This window comes from Petaurus breviceps, unplaced genomic scaffold (genome assembly GCF_028583685.1).
Source record: "Petaurus breviceps papuanus isolate PSGF00001 unplaced genomic scaffold, PetGlider_PUasm1.0 128, whole genome shotgun sequence".
Classification (NCBI taxonomy): domain Eukaryota; kingdom Metazoa; phylum Chordata; class Mammalia; order Diprotodontia; family Petauridae; genus Petaurus; species Petaurus breviceps.
In genome coordinates, this window is record NW_027185664.1 from 4,398,001 (window position 1) to 4,403,956 (window position 5,956).

At 39.9% G+C, this 5,956-nt stretch overlaps 1 long non-coding RNA gene across 1 annotated transcript; it reads right to left on the minus strand.

The window, feature by feature from the left end:
* Positions 1-22: 22 nt before the first annotated feature.
* LOC138172481 (uncharacterized) lies at positions 23-1,301 on the minus strand. Its single transcript, XR_011171131.1, has 2 exons — positions 1,173-1,301; positions 23-457 (listed from the first exon to the last, which is right to left on the minus strand). It is a non-coding gene; the product is annotated as an uncharacterized lncRNA (long non-coding RNA).
* Between the last annotated feature and the right edge of the window lie 4,655 nt (positions 1,302-5,956).

Here is a 5,956-nt window from a genome sequence, read left to right on the forward strand (position 1 = left end):
AGTCTAGTGCATGTCATCAGTTTAAATAGCCAACTAAACTTTATTACATTGTGGGAATTTCAAGTTACATTAATAAAAAAAAATTCTCACAAACTTTGCCTATAATGTACAGAGTACAGCATTTTCCTCAACAAAAATGCACAGCATTATTCACTGAGTTTTAAGCATTAAACTATTCCTTCCAAACACAAACTGCTACAGGTTCTTCTGGCAACTGGCCTAATATCTGTTTTCCACTCTTCAGCCTTTTGTTGGGGTTCAGGGGGAAGAGGGGAGTCTCAAGAGAGCATTAAAGTTCTTGTTTGGTTCCTAGTTACATATTCAGCTTTCCAGTGTTCCACTTTGGAGGCTTCTTCCTGAAGAGATTACCCACTAAGAGGGTTAGGGTTGCTCTGGAGACCCAAAGATACCAATACGCCCTGGTCCTGCCAAATGAATTCTACTTGAGTCTTCTCAGCTAAAGGAAAGTAAAATTTATTAAAAGTTAAGCCACTTGGCATTAGACAGAGTAAGTCTGTGCTAGGTCATTCTATGGTGCTCTCACTATTCTATGGCACTTATGGCATTCTATGGCGCTCTCACACCACATGCTGTGAGATGGGGGTCTTATATATAGAAGGTTGTGGGAGGAATCTAGGGGTGGTCTAGAGGAGGAGTTTGGGGAGGGTCTTCAGGAGGAGTTAAGGAAGTCAATGAGTGATTAAGGGTGGGAAGTAGCTGGAGAATACAGACAATGGTGGGCTAGGCCAGTTCAAGGGTGTAATGATATTTTGATAGGTGGGAAGTCTAGTAACAGAGGCTTGGGCTCAGCCACAATGTAAGGCTTATTGCCTCATGCAAATACCTCATTAAATGGGATGATTTAATCAAGAGTCCAAGGGAGGTTCCCAGAGCCTGTACCTCAAGGACTCAAGGAGAGGTAGAGGGGGCTCCCAGAGCCCATACCTCATCGTTACTATTTTTCATACATTTTCTATTCCAACCTCTCTAGTTTCTTAGCTAACCCCCCAAACCAACATTCCCTCTAGAAAGTCTCAGTGCCTTAGCATAAGCAAATCTGTACTTGTCAGGAATGCATTCTGCCTCTTATCTTCTTTCTAGGCTCAGGTCCCCCTCTTGACCTCCCATGGCTAACAATCTTGGTCTACTCAAATTATCATGTAGTTACTTACAAACCACCAGCTGCAGCAACACTGTAGAATATAAACTCCTAGAAGGTAGATTCTATTTTGATTCTGTCTTTGCATGCCCAGCATCTAGCACAGTGTTTTGTACAAAATGGCACTTGTTGTTTGTTGGATTTGGGGGTAATTTGGAGAAAAAATGACACTATTAACTCTGAGTTTTACTGGGGGTGTGGCACTTAAGTAGAATCTCTAAGGAAGATAAGGATTCTGAGAGCCTGAGGTGAGGAGTGAAGGCATTCCAGGCACTAAGGACAAGCCCATGCAAATGCAAAGAAATGAGTGTTGGAATGCTGAGATTGGGAACAACTATTATTAAAATCAAATATTATTTAGCACTCTTTCTTCCTGTAACAGGATATCTGTCTCATTTCTATATCTCTATTTCAGAATTCATAATACATGTCCTCATATTTAAGGCAATTCCAACTGACTACCATTATAATTTCAAAATACTTGCATCTCCTCTCCTCTGTCCCTGATATAGGAGCAGAACCACAATTGACCATTATTTTTAGAGGACATGGCATTTTATAGCAAGTACAACCTGAACATTAAAGCATAGAGAGCAAACAGGAGTCAGTAAAGTAGTAAAGGAGACTTCATGATTTGAGATCAAGGTCTTAAGCTGGTCAGTAGAATGTGATGAAAAAAAAAGGAAATGTCCCATATCTCTGGGAGCCTACTGGAATTTAGTACATTTATTTGAAATGGAAAAGAAAATAGAGCTATGGAAATATTAACCCTCTATACATCCAGCAAAGCCTTCATTGTGATCAGGTGAAAACTGAGAGGATAATACAAGTGTAGAAAAAAAAAATACAATATTTCCATTGGTGAAAGGGGGAAGCCAAAAGTAAGTATTTACATTGCCTACACCGGGAAAGGGGGAAGGGTCTGCATTTAATTTCCAAATAAAAACCCCTTCTTTATTGCTGTACTAGCTAAGGAATCATATGCTCCCTCCCTCACCTTTTGACAGAAATCTGATTTTGTTGACGTATTTATTAAGTATGTACTATGTTCTAGGCACTGTGCTAGCATTGTGCTAACTGCTAGGCAGAAAAGCAAAAGACAGATCTTGCTCATAATCTAATGGGTTAAAACAACACATAAAAAGATTCTGACCTGGTAGTGATGGGGTAAAGAGGGAAGGGAGCTAAAGAGGAAATGCTGAGATGAATGCCCTAAGGTCACCCCTTAAAATGGACAATCTGGGAGGAGCTCTGCTAGATCTATCCTCTTCAATCCAAAGGGCCCCAGGAGGGGGTGGTACAGAGAAGACAGGAGTTTCAGAATTGAGGTCATCTTGCTGGGTGATAACTTTTCTGGAGGCCATGATGAAGTCCAGGAAAGAAAGTTCCCTTCCCTATGCAGATCATATCTGTTCTGTAACTTGGAGTGCTGCCTGGGGTGCTGATGTTGACAAGGTCAGGGGACCATAAATGTTGAGGTCTAGGGTTTAGGGGTGCTCGATGATAAGGTCACCATAAAAATGATGAGGTTAGGGGTGCTCGAGATCCCAATACCAATACACCAGGTCCTGTCAAATGAATTCCACTCAATCTCTCAGCCAAAGAAAAACAAAATTTATTAAGAGATTCTCCATAATGGGTAGACTCTTAAGGAGCCTTGGGGTATCTGTGACCCTTGTATTGGACAAGTGGGCCAGAATCATCTAACAAAGAGTGAGTCTGCGATAGACAATTGTCTGGCCTTCTTCTTAGATGGAGGCAAGATGGGGTCTTATATACAGAAAGGTTGTGGGAGGAATCTAGGGGTGGTCTAGAGGAGGAGTTTGGGGAGGGTCTTCAGGAGGAGTCAATGAGGTCAGACTCCAGTGATGAGAGAATAAGGGTGGGGAGTGGCTGGAGGCCACCTGGAGATGAGCCAATGGAAGGCTAGGCTAGTTTAAGTGTATATAGATATTTTGGGAGGATCAAGGGTGGGACGTGTTGGGCATAAAAGCAGCGAGACAAAAGATTCCCGAGATTAAAATTGAAAGTGGATTTTAGTCACATACCCAAATCAGACAGTAAATTGGCATGAACAATATGCTGGTTTTTAAGGACATTACAATAGTCAGGTTACATAAGCTGAAACTACAATGAATGATTGGTCAGTGTACATTTGAATTTTCCTGAGTGTTTTTCTAAGCTGAGGTACAGAGAACCCAGAAAGGGCGAAGATGGGGGGGGTGGGGCAGGGAAGAATGGAGCAGGGATTTTACTCTAGGCTGAAATCCCCACCCAGATCAATTAGGAGAGCAAAGGGTAAAAGTTATGCTAAAATGTCTGCTTACAGGTCAATTAAGGGAAGGGAAGGTGGGGTTGTGCTCAACCAAGGTAACTAGACAAAGGAGGGCTAGGCAGAGATTTGAACCAAGCTATAATGAAAGGCTTATGGCCTCAGGCAAATGCCTCATCAAATGGGAAGATTCCATCAGAGTTCAAGGGGGTTCCCAGAGCCTTTACCTCTTCACTAAGATGCGAAATGATTTGCTCATCATCAGAATCAACGTGGACTAGAGGTGAGGATTTGAGCCTAGGTAGTTTTCCTGATTATCAGGCCTAATTTTTATCTAATATGGCACACTGCCTCTCCTGGATCCCTTTGCCAACCAAACCCTACATAAGGGAGAAGGGATGATTTATTAAGTACCTACTATTAAATACCTGCCCAACCCTGAGGAAAACACTTTATAGATTTCATTTGACACAATAAAATAAGTAGAACCCTTTATTCTTCATTTAGGGATCTTATAGGGTATTATCATTTTTAGTATTGAGCTACCTTTTCATCTGCTCCACTGCCTTTTTCTAATTCCTACCCCTTAGCCATCCCTAAGCAAGCAAGCACCCTGTAGGAAATCATACAGTATAACTAAGCATAAAGACCCATCAGAAGAGCTGTCATCATTTAGCATCATGCCTTCATAAAGCATGCTATCCTTCTATTGTAGGAAGATACAAAATAATTCTCTCTGAGAAATTTACAACTTACTTCAGAGGAAGAACATATTTACAAGATTAAATAACAAGAGTCAACAATGGTAAAATGTTACAGTATCAGTCTTATTTCAAGCCTCAAAAGGCTAATCTATGTTCCACTTCTATTCATATCTTGGCCTCCTTCAGCTCATTTAAAAACTGTCAGTTGTCATAGAGATTTGTTTGGTAAAAATATACTTGCTTTCTGGCCCTGGATACGAGATGAAGACCACCAGCATATTTCTTAAGCTGCCAAACCACTATCATGGAGAAATGGTTTACAATTCCTAAAAGCCCACACTGAATCAGAGCCAGAAATGGCCCTAAAAAATTAAATCCTTATTTTGCCAGTCTTACACTTTTTGCTTTTTTTTTTCAGTGTGCCTATACCATACAGCTACCATTCTCATCCCCTCTCCGCACTACTGCACTACTGATCTGTAGTTTCTTCCTTGGATTATCTTTCCTAGCATATTAGAAAACAGCAAGGTATAAACTAAAAGTAAATAAATAAATTTAAGAAGAAGAAAACAACAAGGCATTATTAAAGATTGATCACTATATGAAGAGCTCTCTCCCTCTCCCAGAAAGTATTCTCTAAAATATTTTCCCTACCTTGATTACTAACTTCCCAAAAAGCCAACTTCAATTTTGATCAGTTTCACTTTGGTCTTGTCATATTATCCTAAAGATTAAATTATTTGGTGAGAATCTGAATCAGCACCTAGAGCTGGATTGGTTTTTTTTTTTTTAATTCTCTCTTTAATCACTCATTTATATGTACTCAACTGAGTAATTCTTGTGACCCATGGCATTCTATTTTTCAGTGACTTTTTTCAGATGGCAGGCAGCCAGAACGAATGCAGTTTGAAGCCCCAAATGCTCACCTCTTTCAGCAGGCTTCTTTCCTCTGAAAAGAGAGAAAATTGTTTCTTTAATATAGTGACTTATGCTTGAAAAGAGTTTTTATCAAAGGGAAGAGTATAGGGTAGAATGAGCCCCCTGACTGGAAGCCTAGAGACCTAGGTTCTAATCCCCATGGCCACTAAATAGCTGTTGGGTTTTGAGCAGAAATTAACCTTGTTGGTTGGTCTCAGTTTTATATCTTTACATCTTTTCCAGCTCTCAAAGTTCATCACTTTTCTGCCAAACAAAACATTGAAAAAGATAGTTTTGTATTAATATACTACTAAAGATATTTTTTCTTCTCCTCTTAAATGAGTTCACCTAGAATTTATTTAATTTCATTTTTTAGATCGTTAGTGATTTCATTGATAGAGGGAAGGAACTGTTGGTGAAGAAACTCCCTTAAAGCTGGTGAAGCACCTACTTTGTAATTTATAGTTTTAGAAGAGTTTCATAAGGCTTTACCAGGGTCATAAATCCAGTTTGCATAAGACACAAAACTTGGACAAGCATAAGTCTTCCTGACTTCCTGACTCTATTGTACTGCCTCTCTCACCTAGGACTTAAAACCAGAGTTTAGACTATGAAGTTTGAAAAATCCAAAAAGATATCAAAACCTGGCAAATTTCAAACTCTAATTACTGTGTGCTTTCCAGTTACTGAAAGTAAATTAGACTTCTTAAGAAAGATGGTGAGGGGAGCCGCTGACCAATTTGCAGATTCTCCCAATAAATTTGATGATATTATAGGATATAGATCTTTGTTGGAAGGATGCCTCCCATGGATGTAAGGGTTATGGGATTTAAAGATCTCCCATGCCCCATGGACGTGCTGACATAGCAGAGCAAGAGAAAGTGAAAAGCCGAGCTAACGGTC